Genomic DNA, 19,184 nt, shown 5'->3' on the forward strand with positions numbered 1-19,184 from the left:
CAGAGAGGCGCTAACTATCTGGAAAACTATTTCAAATCACAGGATTTAGCTGGTTCTGAGGTCATCAATGATTATCAAATCCAAGCAAGGCCTCAGGTACTGAGAGTTTGAATCTAACCCAGGTATAAATCTGAAGTTTAAAAAAAAAAAAAAAAAAGAGGGGGGGGGGGAGCAGGTATATTGCTCCAGTCTATCTCTATCAAAGGAGGGTTTTATTTTGGGGGAAACAAAATGTGAGTACCTTAGAATATTGAGACAGTGCTGAAACTTTTTGATAAGAAACACATTCAAGTACGCACTGGGAGGAGAGGGATGATTAGTTGGCACAAAAGTGGGTGGTAATAGTGGAAGAGAGGGTTGGTTCTGCAGCAAGGGATAGAGATAAAAGTGTGGTAGGGGAGAGAAGAGGGTCTGGGCGCTCAGGTAAGGGGGAATGGGAGAGGAGAAGACAGGAGGTGTTGGAGTATATGATGAGTAGCAAAGGAAGTTGGGGATAGGGGGGAGGAATCAGTCCTGAATTCTCCCCTTCCATGTGTGCTGGAATCTCAGGGAGCCCTTCTCCCCTGCAGGGATCTGAGCCCCTCTCACTTTCAGCTCTATGTTCTGGGGGACCCAGCTCGTCTTGGGTGTCTGAGCCCCTCTCCCTGCTCCTCCATGTGAGCTGGGATCTGGAATGGGGGGACTGACGGTAACAAATTTAAACATCTGAAATCCCCTCCCAAAAAGTTAAGATACACATCACCCCTATGTAGGGTTGATGGAGGCTGGCCAGACTGTGTGTGTTGGAGGGCAGGCTGTGGGGATCCCCCGGCCTGGCTGGGGAAGCCTAGCTAAAGCAGAAACAGGAGTCACAGCTAGAACAGAGTGAGGGGTCCAGCTCAGGCTATATAACCCAGGTAGCATGTGCCCCTCTAGCTGCTGCCTGTGATATGAATCCACGAAGCACAGGATGGGAGACAGCAAGGAACAAGTTCTTATATGTTAATTCTACATTGCCAACCAATGGCTTAACCCGATGAGCTGGGGAAAGGAGCACTACAGAATCACATAGCAACCACGTGGCGCAGTGGAAAGACCACCGACCTATTAGGTGACCTTGGGCAAGTCAATTCACCTTTTTGATCCTTGGTTTCCCCATCTGTAAAATGGGGATAATGATGTAAAGTTCTTTGAAATCTACTGATGTAAAGCACTATATAAACCCTAAGTCTTTTAATTATTGCCTAGCCACAGTAGCATATCAACTACAAACTTGGTAGGAACAATTGCCTAACTGACCAGCTGCCTCCAGAACATGCCCTTGTAGCCATGGGTGCCCACGCAGTGCTCTGCCTCTGTTTTCCCCTTCTTAAACAAACTCCACACAGTCCAAATGAAATTAAACATTCCCCACCTGGGGTCCAATTTATTCAGTCCTCAGGGCCACTGGCCCTCCAGGCCCCAAACCCAATTCAGTGTCTCTCTCCCGGTAATCCAAAATAACAAAATTTTTTCAAGATAGAACAAAAACTCACTGTCCTTATCCAAGTTTCAGTTAGTCACAGCCTCTCCTCCACAAGGGTCTTTCTTTCTGCCTCCCAGCTCCTCAAGTTTGTTCTTCTCCACAGGCCTTCCCTGCTGAACTTTCTGACTTCCAACAGCCTCTGCAGGTATTGCCACAGTTTCCTCTAAGGTGGGGCTCATTCTGTAATCAATGTTGGCTAGCGCCAGCCCTCCAACCAGGAAGGGACAGACATGGTTTTACAGACCATTAACTCCTAACAACAAGTGTTTATTTTTCTGTTTAAAAAACTAGGAAATTAAATAGCAAAAAAATTGTTAATACAAAGTTAAGGTTTCTGGGTGATAGCTCATGCCCTTCCAGAACATAGAGTTCTGCAAAACTCAAACTTCTGAAGACCAGGAAATACAGAGTGACGATAAATGCTCACACAACCTTAACTCTGTTCTTGTTGAGCAACACCTCCCAACACTCAGAACACATATACTCTGCCTTTTCACTTGCTACTTGCAATTGCTCTACTCTCAAACTCTGAGCCTATGCCCAGACAGAATACCACAGTTGTAAAATGTAGAACCACTTCATACTCTTTTTATAACCCCTTCATATTTGCACATAGGATACCATCTAAAAAATCTATACTTTCCTCTACCCTTCATTAAATCCACAGACTGATCTCATATCCCACCTTGCTACTGAAGTACCAATGGCAAGGCACCAGTGGCCTGCTATTGACCTGTATTAAACTGATGCAGACTGTGAACTTCAAAGAATGTATGCACTTCTCTCCTTAGCTGTTGCTCTGCTATAATTTAATAAACTAAGACGTCAGTGCTGCAAATGGATGTACTACCACTTGTGCAGAGTTTCAGGGAAGTCAATGGGATTCCATGCAGGCACAGGGATTTGTGCTAGTTCGTCTATTGCAGGATCAGGTTCCTAGTGTGGCCTGACTCGAGTCATCCTCATTCAGCTGCTGTACCAATCAAAAGGTGCTTCAGCTGTCAAGTCTTGGAATGCAACACACACTCATATAAATGTTACAATCCAGTCCTCTGAGGTGACAAAAATAGCACTATTCTCTCTTGAATTGAATGCATGATGTTTGAGTTCAGATTGTATTACTCAGATTTAGGATGATATAAGGGGTCAGCGTTTTTTCCTGTGCATATATTTTTGAAGTACAGTATGTATGGCATGTAAATAGTGCTCTACTTTTCATTTAAAGACTATGTAAAGTATCAGAATCTGGCTAAAATTATATTTTACTCCCTAAAGATTGTTAAATAGTCTGAAGAAATAATTTGATGAAAAATTATGATGGGCCCAATTCTGCAACAGACTCTGTATGGGTGGAGCCCCAACAGGTTTCAGTGGGGCTCTGTCTGGACATGGGCCTGCCTGTGTGGAGTCAGTTGCAAGATCAGGGCCTGTTTCTATAAAGAATTATAACTTGGATTGTTTGAATTTAAGATGACAATTAATTTAGGTTAACTGTTTTTAATACTGATATATCTAAATACCAACAAAGTGTAGGATGTCTTTAAATTAAGGCTATAGTCCGGCAATCGAAACCATTTAGGTGGATCCTTGCCACCATCCTGAGCCCCATTGACTTGAACTCAATTTGATTATAGGCAGGGCTGGCTCCAGGCACCAGCTTGTCAAGCAGGTGCTTGGGGCGGCCGCTCCAGAGAGGGGCGACATGTCTAGGTATTCGGCGGCAATTCGGTGGACGGTCCCTCACTCTGCCTGGGAGTGAAGGACCTCCCACTGAATTGCCGCCGCAGATCGCGATCGCGGCTTTTTTTGTTTTGTTTTGTTTTTGTTTTTGTTTTGGCTGCTTGTGACGGCCAAAACCCTGGAGCCGGCCCTGATTATAGGATCAGGTCTTAATGTATTAGGCCTCAACCCTGCAATGAGTTCTGCAGAGATGGATCCCTGTGCTTATGCTCCTGGCTCATTATAGCATAAGGCCTAAGTTTTCTGAGAATCTTATTACCAGATACATAGATTCATCCGAGTAATACAACTGTACTCTTACAAAGTTTTTCCTGGTCTCAATTGCTTCATTGTTTTTCCAATCACAAGGATAGCTTCCCCAAATCCTCCTTTATTGGAACAAATGGTGGCTGATTCAAAGACTGTACTTCAGCTGTCTTTCATCATCCAAATGAGATAAGCTCCCAGCAAGATGTATTCAAGACATTAAGATTCAAGCTGTGGTATCCTGTATGAAGAGATCTACATTTCTGAAGCAGTTTTGACAGCTGTGACTTAGAGTTGCCACTAGTATGGATGCTTAATCTGTTTACTTGAAATTGGGGCTCTGATGCTATTGAAGAGTTTTCACATGCTTCCTTTTGCTGTAGCGTGTGGCACTTTTTAGATTCTAGGAACATAAAATCATACAAAAGGCTTTACAAATACCAGAAATAAACAGTTTGAGCTATATTGTGACATTCAAGACAGGGCTTGCATTGGAGGAAGGGGAAATGAGTTGCACAGCTGTGAAAGTCATTCTGGCTGATTCGGAAGAGCAAGGAGCACGTACCAGAGCAGGAGCTCTGCTGCTGTTCGAGAGGGTGCAGCATAGGTATTCTCAGTTATGTTGGTCAGTGTGGAAGAGGAATACGTCTTTGCCCTCTTTGAGACGTCTATCACTGCCAGCAGTGCTAGATTCATGCCAACTTTGTCCTTATTGCAACTGTAGCCTAGCTCCCAGCACAATGGGCAGAGGAGAGGCTTGCTGTATTCCTCTCCCTCTTACTGTACACAGAGATACATTTTGAACTCATATATTGATTTTGATAACGTATTACCTTTGATTGGCCTCATCCATGTCTAAGCCACTGTCTTTAAGGTCTACAGCAGAAAGGGAGACTAAAGTCCTTTATCTAAAAACTGCACAGACAGTTTTTAGATAGTGCAGAGATGCAGTGCAAATTTCTCCACATTGTTCAGCTAGTGTGTCTCATTGTAACCTAGGCCAGGTTTATATTACAGACTTATGTCAGTCACTCAGGGGTGTGAAAAATCCATGCTCCTGAGCGATGCAGTTCTGCCGACCTAACCCCCGCTGTTAGACAATGCTGTGTTAGCAGGAGATCTTCTCCCATTGATATAGCTACAGCCACACACGGAGATGGATTAACTACATTGATGGGAGAAGCTCTCCTGTCAGCATAGGAGTATCTTCACTTAAGAGCTGCAGCATTTTAAGCGCAGACCTGCTCTTAGACCAGGGGCGGGCAAACTTTTTGGCCTGAGGGTCACATTGGGTTTCAAAAATTGTATAGAGGGCCAGTTAGGGGAGGGGGTCGTGGCCTGGCCCCTGCCTCCTATCTGCCCCCCCCCGGGACTCCTGCCCCATCCAACCCCCCCGTTCCCTGACGCCCTCCCTCCCCAGGACCCCTGACCCATCCACACACCCCCCTCACTCCCATTCCTGATATCAGATATACAAAAACCTGTAGGAGAACACTTCAACCTCCCTGGACACACAATAGCAGATTTAAAGGTAGACCCTGCAGCAAAAAAACTTCAGGACCCAACTCCAAAGAGAAACTGCTGAACTTCAGTTCATTTTTCACACCCCTGAGTGCAGCAAGTGCAGCGCTGTGAATTGCCAGTGTACCCCAGGCCTGTGAATGGCTAGCCAAAAGCAGTTTCTCCTCCCTTGGTTTTCACACCTCAACTGCTAGTAGAGGGCCTCATCTTCCCTGATTGAACTGACCTCGTTATCTCCCGACTGATTCTGGCCTGCATATTTATACCTGCCTCTGGACATTTCCACCACATGCGTTTGATGAAGTGGGTATTCACCCACAAAAGCTTATGCTCCAATACATCTGTTAATCTATAAGGTGCCACAGGACTCTTTGTTACTTTTTACAGATCCAGACTAACATGGCTACCCCTCTGATACTTGATTTTATGTAGACCACTGAACAGTGTTAGATGACTGGTCATGATCAGCTTTTTTTCTCCCTCCCTTTCTGCGTCTCTGTGTGTTATCTCAGAGCTAGTAGCCTTCATATGAACTTCAATGAAAAGTTTTGAACTCACAGATAGTTGCTTAGTGTTCTAAGATGAATGATCAATGAAAGCGGCAGCTCCACCTTCAACCAATGGAGAATTTTAAAGAAAGATAATCACCAGGATGCTTTACAGTGAGCCCAACCCTGCAATCTCTCCACCATGTCCCCTAACATGCTGATCTCCTCCTACTCTAGTAATGCCCCTGCTCTGCTCCTCTAGTAGCCAGCTTACACCAGCTAGGATCTCTCCCATTATGTAAAAAGAAAAGTTGATATTACAGAGTTCCCAGGACAAACTACTAGCTGCAAAAGAGGAAGACAAGATCAAGAACTATTAGTATCAAACTCAGACGATGTTCTGTTTCTCATGCCGGTATTGTAAGACTGCACAGGGGCCTGCCCATCCCCCAGTGTAAATTAGAACAGTCTCAGGGGTGCTTTGATTAATGATCTATTTCTTGTGACCTCTGGAAGCAGTGAATACTTATAGTGGAGTGTACTCCAGCCATCTATCCAACATACCCCTGTTTTGTCCCCTGTGAAGGGGGTTGGGAGGAGGGCTCATATAGAAACCTTACACTAGCTCTGCACCAGCTGAGAAGGCTCCCTTCACAAGGAATATTCTCAGAGGTCCATTTCTGCCTCCTCTTATCATAACTGAGAATGAGGCCCATAACACCTGATCTTGTAAAACATTCTCATTTACTTCACTGGGAGCAGGATTGGACTCAAAATTAGTCATGACAAAAATTAATAACTTTGTTTAGTTAAATCCTATTTTCTTCATATATAGTGGGACCATGAATTTCCAAGGAGGATTAAATATATGTAATACATAGAAAAATGTAGTGATAAGCTACTTTTAGAACAAGAAGGAAATGAGGAAACATTATAAAGAAATCAAAATTTCTAATCAGGGTAATCTTTAACTAGCTGTAACTGAAACTGAATTTTCTTCACAGTAGTCAGAAACATTCTCCTTTGCTGTTTGCGTAAATCTGTAAAATTTCAGGCAAAACTAACAAGCCAGAGTTATAAGAGGGATCAAATACAGCTTTATTAATGGAATCTGGCAGCAAACTTAACTGTGGAGAAGCTACTGCCTGTCTGTATCTCTTCTGTGCCATTATTACAGGATTGGCCTCTGAATGTGTTAATCCCACTTGGTATAACAAAATATAGTTTTCAACAAATCCAATAAAACTTTTAAAGATTAATGAGTTGAAGACTGAATTCTTAAAATTAATAAACCCCAAAACATGGAACAAGTACCTTGTTATAATCTGAAAGTTTTTATCAAATTGAAGTGAAATGATTGGCTAGATTGGATGAGTTCTCTTTCCCTCTTTGAAATTCACTGCTCTTTTCTTGGAAAGTGAAATTTCAGGTATCTTCTGGAGTAATAAACAGAGTAACTTCTTGATCTTTAATGGCATTTTGCCTCTTTCAATTGTTAAGCAAATTAAGAGATGATATATAGTAATTCATCTAAATTTTCTTCCCTTTTCAGCTACCCTTGTTCTGCCTCACTACAGTTAGTAACTTTCCAGATTGTTGTCTTCTTATAGTTCTCTTGTCAATAAGGTTTTATGGATGTGTAGTAGCTATTCAAAATGAAGTGTTTGCAAATGGCATCTAATTTTTTAAAATTTTATTTTACCTTGAAGCTGTCTTCAAATTTCATGTAAGTAAAGCCACCAGTGTGGTCTCAGATTTAAATTTCTTATAACTATTTTACAAAATGTACCAAATAGGTGTAGAATGCACCTTCAGGTTACTTTGCTGTAAGGCATGTAGTTTGCATTCAGTGAACTTGTTTCTCCTTTGAAAGATAAATGAAGGCAGCAGCTACTGAAGAATCTATGAAAAAAATATTTCAGAGCCTTGATCTGTTTTCTATATCTACACTGTCAAAGAGCAGTCAACCACAGGCACACACAGGCAGTGTTAATGGAGGAGAAGGCTGAGATATTTCTGGTGGATATTTGAAATGTGATGACCTGGATTTTCTTCACATTCATTCTCCTCAGTATTTGCTGTGATGTCGACATATAAGAGCTGCTTTCATCAAAGCTAACACAAGTGCTAGAGATTTCTATAAGTGGTGAAATGTCTTATTCAGGGTACTATCGTTCTCTCTTATATTATATCCCTCCTTGTTAGAAATTACCTGGACTGGACTGGTGAAGTGAGGCATGTAAACTAAGGGTAATTTACAGCTACAGTAATAATGCTTTTTGATTTTTCTCCTTTTTGTCAGTCCTACATACTGTCCTCCTTTCTCCCATCATGCTCAGATCCATTGAGTAGGCCAATTTTGAATTGCAATTTTCTTAAGGACTATTTGATTGAGGTAGAAGGGCTTAGCTTAATTGGAGCTCAGCTTAATGTGGTCATAATGATGATAAAGATGACAGGGACACATCAATTATGTGTGTCCTCAGTATCTTTAGGACTATGGACTAATGCTGCCTGGCAAAAAATTACAATTACCTAGAAGGAGTTGCATAAGCAGTCAGATGTTTGTTGCCTTGTTACTGTATCTTTCATGATGAATCATTTTTATTAGAGGACTATAACGCATGTAATATTGACATAAAAAGGATATATTTTCATAATAGACAAACAGATTTATTGCTTTGTTTTGTTTTGTACCTGCCATATACAGATTTAAAACTGTATTCCCCCTTTCACTGCACTTTTTTCTAATTGCATGTAGTGCATTATCAGTTGTGCAGTCACTTGCTGCAAGAGAGCTTACCTATCCCAACATAGGTGTCCTCAAAATATTATAGATAGGTAGATATGATTGATGCTCTTGATACTTCAGTAATCAGTTATGCATTTGTCACAGATTCACCATCTACTTATTACAAAATTCAGACAATTATGAATACTTCAGGAGCAGCATATAAAACCACAAGCAAAGCAACTGAGAGAAAAGAGTGAAGTGGAGATTGGCAGGGAGGCTCTCACTTGAATACCTGGGTGCTGCTGGCAGGGCTTTCTTGCTGGGCTGCACTTAACTTCGTAATTTTCTTCCCTTCTTTGTTTGAATGAACCAGAATCAGCTGACCTTCAGGACAGATTGTAAGGCCTATCTAATCCCTTTGGTATTTTGGAGAGGTATCTATTTTGAAATGACATTATGTGTGAAAACAGTGAAACTGTGTTGTTGTTTAATTTATGTATAGGAACACAGATGTCACTATCAGACATTTTATGCATGATAACTGTATCTTTTTTCCCTCTGGTAAAATATGTAATAATCCAGGACTACCGGTATGATACTAGTCCAACTTTTGATCGCAGATAGCCCCCTGTAGGGTTACTCATGCTTAAAGTTAAGTTGATTGCACAATTGGGGCCTGTAAGCACATGCCCTCACCTCTACATGTCTCCTCGGGCCTGGATGCAGCATTGCAGGCGATTTTGCCTCTTGTACCCCTTTGGTGGCCACTTTCTGTTGCAGAGACCACTCCCAGACAGTCTCTTTCCCAGGCTCTATCACTGGGCTCTTCTGTGGCTCAGCCCTCCAGCCAACTCACACAACAGGTCCAGTTCCCTTCTAGGGTTCAGCTCTGAACAAAAGATTCTTTACCCCTCCCACACTTGACTCCCGAAATAAAAGGCCTTGGGCTTGACTTCAACTCCTTTTCCCACATAGGTCCTAGCTCGAGACACCTCTCCATCAGAAAGACCTCTCTTCCCTCCCTAGCTGACTTCCCCCATCTACTTATATGACTTAGCTCTGCCTTCTCTATCCAGGAGGTAATTAGTTACCTCCCCAGGTGCATATCATGACTAATTGGGTCCTTTCACTTGCATTTCAGGTACTGGGGATTAAGCCTTATCACATACCCTTTATTTAAAGGTAGTACCCATTAGGGTACTTTCCCCGAATTACTGTTCTGAGCCCTGCAGTCTTGCAGCTCTTTTTCCAAGTCATGTATCCAGGTGAATAAATGTTATTTAGCAGGAGACCATCTTGATAATGTTCTTTCCAGTATTTTTTGTCTTGTCCAGGGCCCCCTCTGCATCTTGGAGATCCTGCGTTTGTGTACTCTCTACTGCTGATCGAGCCTCTTGTGGTTACCTTTAGGCTGGCAGGTCAGCATCCACAATCAGGTCAGCTGCTCTGGTTTCCTCACTCAGGACATCTGTCTTCCACAAACATCATCCAGTTTGTTTCCTCACCCTCAAAGGCCTGCTCTTGGCTTCCAGGGATTGAGGCCCCATTGTCACATAGTTTTATGGTTTGCAGTGCAACTAGCGCTCATTCAAGTTGCTGATGACAATTTTTTTCATACACCAGGTCTAGTCTTGTCTGAACCATTTCTTGTTCTTGTTTTGCTGCCTCCTCTATTATGAGGCTTTCACCTCTTCCAGCCTTTGGTTTGCCTCATGTAGCTGTGTTTCCAGGGCTTATAACTGACTTGATGTCTCCTGTTGGACTCTCTAGAGCCGCTCCCCCTGGTCTATTGACACCTCTCTGCTAGTCAGCCAGCCCAACGCTTCATGATTGGGTGAGGATCATTTTACAGGAAACTGGTCCAAGCAGTACCCTCTCATATAATAGGGCTGGAAATTTGGCCATTCTCTGCCTACAATTACAGGCAAGGGGAGGTCTCTTGCCATGGTGACCCTCAGCTTACTCAAACAACCTTATAGTTCTATCTCTCCCTCTGCTCTCAGTATAAACATGTACTGGCAAATGTCAATCTAGTCTCACTGTTGGGACGCTTTCCCAAACTATCATCTACCTGCAGCACCCAGAGTCGATCAGTCCTCTCATTTCCCATCCAGGACTTTGCTTAGTAGCAGTCCAAATAGAGACACACAGAGTCGGGAGTCCTTTCTTATATTAACCTGTTGGCCACACCAGAAACACAAAATGGGGTTCTGCTTCCTGAGTCTCAGGTGCTTGTCCCAGGTAGCAGATATCAACTGAGGCACCGCATTTTCTTAGGTACAGAATTGTCTAAGAATTTCGCTCTTCCTGTGTCTCCCTTACCATCCCAGGGGCAAGGTTCTCGGTCACCTTGCTTCCCTGGGAATGGTGCTCTTGAACTAACCCCTTGTTCAGAGGTTTGGCATTATCAGCTTCCATATAGGCCTCTGTCCTTGCCATCACCTCCTCAGTAGAAGTTGGCTGAAACCGCCTGACCTGACTTTGGGCTGCAAGAGGCAAGACCCTTAGGAATTGTTCTAGGGATATATGGTTTCCCCCATCTTGTATAATGTGTTAGTGTTGGGTTGCAACCAGTGCGTTGCCAGATCTTGTAAATGTTGTGCTGCCACTCATGGCGCAACTCCAGAGGGAAAGGCTCTAGCTTATACTGGTGGTGGTATGCTTCCGGGATCAGTCCAAGTCTATCCAGAACAGTCTCTTTTACAATGCTGTAGGACCATGCCTGCTTGTCGGAGACAGCTCAATAGACCCACCTGAGCCTCTCCCAAGAGGAACAGGGCAACTCAAGTGGTCCAGGAGGATTTGGCCCACCCTGCAGTGGTCACTACCTTCTCAAAAATGCATACAAAGACCTCTTGGTCATCACCTGGGCCCAATTTTGCCAGGCCTGCTCCTGGTGTGGACCAACTCTCTTCTCCCAAAACTACCCAGGTCCCAAGGATCTGCTTTTCTAGGCATTGCAGGAAATGTTCTTACTGAGCTTGTTAAGCTTCTTGCTGTTGTTGCTGCCCTTGTAATAGGTGCAACAAAAGAGCATGCACCTGCTCCAGTTGGGCTGCCAGCATGCAGACTAACGCCTCCATCTTTCCAAAAGAAAAAAAAAGTGTTTTAGTCTGTCCCTCATCTTTAAGGTAATTGGTATCTCCCTCCCTCCCTCCCTCCTTGGAGAGGGGTCTCCAAACCCCACTTCTAGTACCATGTGTAAGTGCATGCCTTCACCTCTAGAGCTCCCGCTCATGCCTGGACATGATATTCCAGGTGACTTTGCCTCTGATACATAGGGTGACCAGGTGTCCTAATTTTATAGGGACAGTCCCAATATTTGGGGCTTTTTCTTATATAAGCACCAATTACCCTCCCACCCCCATCCCAGTTTTTCACACTTGCTATCTGGTCACCCAACCGACACACTTTCTGATAGCCATTTTCTTGGCGGGGGGGTCCACTACGAGGCAATTCTGCCCTGTACTCTCTCAATGAGGTCTTCTGTGGCTCAGCCTTCTGACCAAGTCATTCAACAGTCCAGTTCCCTTCCTGGTTTCAGCTCTACACAAGAGATCCTTCAGCCCTCCTGGGCTTGATTCCAGAAACAAAAGATCCTTTCCGCCTCTTGGGCTTGACTTTAATTCCCTTACCCTTGTAGGCCCTGGCTCACAACTCCTCTCCATTAGAGAGACCTATCTCCTCCACACTCTCCCCCAAATGAGTTCCCTCAGTCTACTTATATATATGTCTTAGCTTTGCCTCCTCTGTCCAGGAGGTAATAGTTAACCCTCTCCCCCCACCCTGGTGCAGAACATGACTAATTGGGTTCTTTTCCTGGCCCTTCAGGCTATGGGGGTTAAGCCCCATCAGAGGGCCTTAGGTGTAAATCAAAACTAACTCCAATGAAGTCAGTAGTCCTACACAAATGTAAAACCATTATACACAAGAAGAGAATCAGGGCCATTTGCTCTCTTATTGTATTACTAGGTGAATCACTCTAAATGTTTAATAAAAATATTTCTTCAAAAAGTTTAGTCCTCAAACTTAAGACCTGCTCCCACTGAAGTAAATGGCAAAATTCTCATTGGCTTTAAATCATAGCAGGATACGACTCCAGCAAATAATTTTCTCCCACTAATAAATTAATTTGATTTAAAATATATGGCTTGACTCTCAGTATTTGTGAAAATCAGGCTATTACTTTTTTGTCCTGTTCAGACTAAAAATTGCCCCCAAATGCTGACAGTTATATGTTGTACCAAGCTGAATTAATTTTAATAATTAAATTATAAACATTTCAGAACTGGGGTTTAAACAGAACCCTAACAGACTTTTATTTCCAACTGTGTTCCTAGTCTTTGCTATAATATCAAAGGAATATGGAATTACTCACCAATATACATATGCTAATTTGCTTCCCGCTTCCCTATTCTGTAAGGACAGAGTGTTTCCAAATGTTCTGTAATATAAAAGGAGCAAGTTGGAAACTGTTGTATTGAGGGGATGTGTTAGTTTAAAACCTGAGACTCTACAAGAGGATTTTCTTTGTAAATGAGAATATTAAAATTGAACTGCTCCATCTAGTGGTAAATCATTATAACTTATAATTTTACTCTAGTTGGTGTTTAGTCCTGTTAAAATTTTGGAGCCTGATCCTTATCTTCTTCCTTGTACAACTGGTCCCACTGATGCTGATGGGACGAAAGTCCCATGTGAGAAAGAGAACAGGGCTTGATCCTGCTCACTTTTAATTCCACAGGAATTTTGCATTTTACTTCAGTAGGAGCAGGACTGGGCTCTGTGTTCTTTGGTTTGTTTTGTCCTCTGGAAGTAAAAAGAACTAGCTGTGTAAATAATTAGATATTTCATCTGTATCTTGATGCCACTTTTTTTTTGTAAAGAAGACCCAAAATACAGTTAAAACTTTGGAATTCAAAGGCATATATTTGGAATAAAACACAAGCTCACAGTCTTCTGCTGAATGATTCGATTCTAAACCAAACTTGTTATTAATATTGCATTTTTTATCAGTGAAACATGATTAGTTTTTGTGATGTTTCTTTTAATTTCAGTATACATTGGCTTCAGCAATTAGAATTCTTATGGCAGTATACAAACAAACAAACCCTAGGTGGTAGAGCCGTAAAGGGAATACAGATTGGGTGGTCAGAGAAAAGGAGAGAAGCAAAAGAGGCAGAGAATTTGAAATCTAGACTTCAGTCTTGAATCCAGATTGATCTGTGATAACTTTGGGAGGACATTTGGATAAAATGGCAAACAGCTCCTTAAAAAAATACTTGATTTCCTTCTTGGCTCATGATGTGATCCCAAATGCAGCTGGCTGCAATAGTTCACAGGTTCAAGGGTGCAGAATCAGAGAGCACCCTATTAACTAAAGCTTCTTGTCTGTTCTCTGCTCAGAAATAATTCAGTTCAAGAAAAGAGGACAAGGAAGAAGGAACCCAGCACCATGTAGCCAGCAACTGATGCCCCAAGCAGCATGTAGCCTTGTAGAGGGGGAGTAAAAATATTTAAACATAAAAAGCAACAAAAAGAGGGAAAATGCCAAGAAAAGTGTAAATGAGAAGGAAAAAAGTACAAGCAGAAAAGGACAGAATGGGAGGAGAAAATGTTGCCTACAATAAACTTAACAGTTAGGATGAAATCACTGCCTATCATGCTGACCAATATCGTCTTATTGTTTCCTTATACTCCCCGGTCTGTCTCTCTGTATCCATCTGTTGTCTCTTGTCTTATTAGATTGTAAAGCTCTTTGGGGGCAGGGACAGTCTCTTTGTTATGTTTTCGTACAGCACTTAGCACATTGGGGTCCTTGCCAGGAGTAGGTGTCCTAGGTGTTACTGTAATACAAATGGATAGAAAAAAAGACAGTTACGGTAATAACTATTCTTGGGGATGCAGCAAGGGGACACATTGACGTAACCATCTGCCAATGTAGGGATCAAACAAAAACAGCTTGGGAACTGTTGCCCTGGAACTTATTTTTGTCAGGTCTACTTCAATTTTTTTTTAAACCTGTCACATAAGGGTGTATGAACCATATGTACCATACATTCTGGATAGTTTCCAGTTTTACTAACTTTCCTTTCTTCTGAACAGAGATGGGCCTGAAACCAGGGCCGGTGCAACCTATTAGGCGACCTAGGCTCCCCGGGCCGGGGTGGGGTGGGGAGCTGCTGCGGGGGGGGAAGTGGGAGGCGCCTCAGGGTGGAGGGGGGGTGGGGAGCTGCCGCGGGGGGGCACCTCAGGGTGGGGTGGGGGGGCGGGGAGCTGCCACAGGTCTCGGGGAGGGGGGAGAGCGCAAGGTGGAAGTTTCGCCTAGGGCGCAAAACATCCTTGCACCGGCCCTGCCTGAAACCCCACCCCACCTCATTATCTGCATTTTGCATCTGGCTCATATCTCTATAAAGAGCTGAAGCAAAACTTTGGAAGCAGATTAAGCTAAATCGGGGGCGGGGGGAGACATTCTTATTCCAGAATAAGAGTGCAACACAGGGGTTTATACTGAAATAGCTGTTCTGGTATAATAGTATTGGAATACCTATGTCAGTAAATTGCTTCATGTAGAAAAGCCTTTTGTTTCTCAGCCATCTTGCTTACTCATTTGGTGCATCAGTTATCTTTACAAAGAGAAGATAGACAAGTCACACTAATAATCTTTATGCACAGGAAATAGAAGGCTTTTGCCAGGTCTGTTTGCACTTCCCCAGTGTTTCTGAGCTAATGTGTACCTCCCACCATTTCATTAACCTGGCTCTTCTCTGTTACATAGTACTTTCTCTTATAGATTGATAGGAATTGCTGTGGTGGAAGGGATTTGTGACAGTAGGCAACTGGAACTGCGAACTGGGCTTAGCAGGGAAAAATAGGATTCTAAGATAACTCTTTATTTGTTAGCATTATATTTCCTGCACTTTGGCCCCTTTGAACGCATGTTTTCCCAGGGCTTAAATTCAGCCAGAGCCCACCGGAGCAGAGCTCCGGTAAATATTTTCAAACCCACAGGAGTCCCGGCACCTCCTGCGGGAAGAAGCCTAGGCTCCTGTCATAGGGTTGAAGCCCTGACCCCCAGTATTCCCACGGGGCTAAAGCCATGAGACCCCTGCCCTGCAGCTGAAGCCCAGAGCCCTGAATGGGGGGGATGTGGGGGCCTCCGGGAAATAATCTCGGAGAATTTAAGCCTTGTATTTTCCCCACTATTTGAACTTCAGGGAATATCTGGGCATTGCTGTTTTCTACTCCTCAGAGAAAGAGACAGGAAGAGAGCAGGGTACAGTATACCAGCTGATTCAGGACAAAAATTATTCAAAGGGAAAGGGAAGGTGGGATGGCAAGAAAGGCAAATATAAGAGGTGGAAGTGACAGATTCGAGGTGTCTCCCAGAGGTTGGAGCTGAGTTGTACATCTGAGTGTGATTTAGAGGAATTGGATCTGTGAATTGTGGTTGGTTGGGTGTTGGAAGTGTGAAGGGAGTTAGTTGCACAGATGTAGAGTATGGTAATGCATTTGGATATTGTCATGGTTGGTTGGTTAGGAATGGGAGGAGGTTCATGTCATCTTAACTGATGATTTCCATTTTTGTTAAATTGTTGCATTTATTTGGAAATGTGCTTGGATTGTCTTAACCATTAGCTAATGGTATTTTTTGTGTGAGAATTGTGAAGGAATACTTGGGTCATGTTCTTAAACTAGTAGGGCCCAATTCTCACATGAGAATACTAAAGTCCCAGAACCCTGAGGTCCACTGGCAATCATTTTCTAAAACTCCTAGTATATAGGAGAGGTCCCTGAGGACTGGCCAAGGGTGAATGGTAGGACCTGTGTCTATAAATACTAAATGTAAAAGAGTTTGAGAAGGCGGGAGGAGGTGAAAGGGACTAAGAGAATTACCTACCAATCAGTGCAACTTCAATTTCAGGAAAGACTTAAAATGAGTAATTAGAGAGTCAATCTGTGGCCAAATGAAAAGGAAGAGTGTGATAAATAACAGCCAGCATAGGATTGTTCAATCAGTCATGTCAAACTAAGAATCAATCATGTCAAACTAACCTAATTTCCCTCTTTGATAAGATAACTAATTGAGTAGCTAAAGAGAATGTGGTAGATATCACATACCTTGATTCTGGAAAGGTATTAGATGTAATAGCATATGGTGCTCTAGTAGGGAAATTGGAGAGTTGTGTGATAGATAGGACTATAATAGGATGGATTAATTTGTCCCTTAAGCCTTCCTTTAAGATAGAAATGCAAATAGTTTTAACCAAGATAAGTATATGTCTTATTTATAGGGTGATGCATCCTCAGAATGCTACATTGATGGCTCCAGACATCTGGGAATCAGGACAATAGATAAACTGTTTCTATTATAAATTATCTCATCATTTTGTTTATTGAGGTATTACCCAATCTGGACCCAGTTGTGCTCTACTAAAAACAGCCTGAACTCATTTATCAACTTCAAGAGGAGCAGGAGCAGTTCCTATATGCCATATCATTCCTGCCTTACCCATATGAGTAGTAGGTTCATGGGCGGGGGGAGGGGTATGTCTACACTGCAATAAAAGTGACTGTGAGACCCTACCAGGTTCTAGCCTGAGCCCAAATGTCTATACTACAATTTTATAGCCCCGCAGTTTGAGCCCTGCAAGCCTGAGTCAGCGGTGGGTCTTTTATTGCAGTGTAGACATACCCATGGAAGCCAATCAAACTACTTGCATGAGTAAAGCCAGGGGCGTCACTTGCTATGGGTTGGGGGGGCAGTTGTTTCCCCAGACATTGGTTTGCATGCCCCTCCCCCAACTTTTCATAGCTCCTCACCAGCTGGTGCTGTGGTGTCTTCTTGAGTTGGGGGGCAGGGGCAGCTACTGGGCAGGGCTCATAATCACCATGTTGTCAGCTCTGCCCACCTCTCCCCACCAGCTGGACAGGAAAAAACAATGGTGGCCTGGGCCAGAGCTGAGCATGGATCAAACCCCAGGCCCTGCCACAGACCAGCCATCAGTGTCCACCCCACCCCTGGCCCACTGCCAATGGCACTGGAAGGACTGGAAAAATTGGAGGGCCAAGCCGAGTCGTAACACCACTCACGGAAATTTGGCCCAGACGGCCCTCCAGCAGGGAAGGAGTTCTGCTGGGGAGGCCAGTTTAAAAAGTGTGTGTGTGGGAATGGCCCTATGTGGACCCCCCTACCTTCAACACCCATGCTTGTTGATTGACCCCCCCCATCCCACAGTGTCTGGGATAGGACTGGCCTGGCACCTCCTTGTCCCCCTCCAGGATGAGACTGGCCCACTAACCCCCACGAGTAGCCACAGCCTCAGCGGGAAGGAGGAAGCAGGGATGTGGACACAACTTTGCACCCTTCAGAATTTTCCCAAAATGATGCCCCTTGAGTAAGGTTGACAGAATGTTGCCCTCTCTTAAAGTATTTTGGAAACCCCCCCAAGAACAATGATGTTGTTTTGCAAAAGAAATAAAAGAAGAAGAATGATTGCTTTGTATTTAAAATACTGGACTGGGATTTTTAGTTCCCATTTGTGCCATAAGCTTTCTGTGTGACCTTGGGCAAATCACTTAATCTCAGTGCTTCAGTTACCCATAAAATTGGGATAATACTTCCTTTCCTTCTGTCCTTTATTTTAATTGTCTACTTAGATTGTAATCTTTCCAAGGTCGAGACTGTCCCTGGCTCTGTGTCTGTAACGCTCTTAGTGCAATGGAGCCCTGATCTCAGTTGGGGCCTTCTCTTAATGCTCATAAGATAAACAAGTGAAATAATAATAATTAATTAATAATAAAAAATCTTGTGAATATTGACTTCTGTTTTCGTATTTTATTTTTCTTTCTTGTTCTCTGATGTAAAATAGCTGTATACTTTGGTGATTTTAATATATTTTTCCATAGATGCCAGGAGGCGTTTCCTTCATTTTATCTTTGAATCTAGCTGTCACATGTTATCTTTCAGCAGATAGATATAGGTGTTGCAGTAGTCTAGAAGTCTGGTTTGCTCTTTAAAGAAATAGTCTGTTTTCAGATCATACCTCAGTTCAGTAGGACTGTTTTCCATCTTTTAAGTACTGGCTTCATCCGCATACCAAGTTCAAGAGCAGTGAAACACAGTTGTGTTATAAACTCCATAAAATGGAAGCTTAAAGTAGAAATGCTGACAAAAACTTAGCTCAGGTGGCACTAGTGTTTACTGCAGCAATATCTGGAAATACTACTCAGGAGGAAAATGTAATTTTTAAAGTTGAACTTCTCATTTCTTTTTAATTAGAAATTTATGTCTAACAAAAGGTGTTATGCAATTTTAGTTGTGCACAAAAGGCCTTTAAAAATAAAAATTGAATAGCAACAGAAGATTCAATGTATTTTTAAATACAATTGTTTTAATGCAAAACATTTCTATTATACTATGTGCATTTCTGTGTTTTTTTTTAAAAATGTAATGACTGTTTAACCCAAGCCAAAATCAGCAGTAACAACATGGTATATCATGGGGTCCTGTGGCACCTTTAAGACTAACAGAAGTATTGGGAGTATAAGCTTTCGTGGGTAAGAACCTCACTTCTTCAGATGCCATCTGAAGTGAGGTTCTTACCCACGAAAGCTTATACTCCCAATACTTCTGTTAGTCTTAAAGGTGCCACAGGACCCTCTGTTGCTTTTTACAGATTCAGACTAACACGGCTACCCCTCTGATACATGGTATATCATGATATTTTGGAAGTTCCATAGCCTGCTAGTGTACAGTTAGACATTAGTGCAGAGGTAGAATTTAATCATCTGTAGAACATAAGAACTCCATTCACAGGAGGTGCTACTAATTGGTAGCACACATGCACTTCTGTTCAATGTATATAAGGAAGGTGGGACTTGCATATGGTTGCAAAGAGCTAGTAATGTAGCAACAAATTTGACCTCAAGTTAATAGCATTTCAGATCA

The sequence above is a fragment of the Malaclemys terrapin genome, chromosome 8 (genome assembly GCF_027887155.1).
Source record: "Malaclemys terrapin pileata isolate rMalTer1 chromosome 8, rMalTer1.hap1, whole genome shotgun sequence".
NCBI classification, from domain to species: domain Eukaryota; kingdom Metazoa; phylum Chordata; order Testudines; family Emydidae; genus Malaclemys; species Malaclemys terrapin.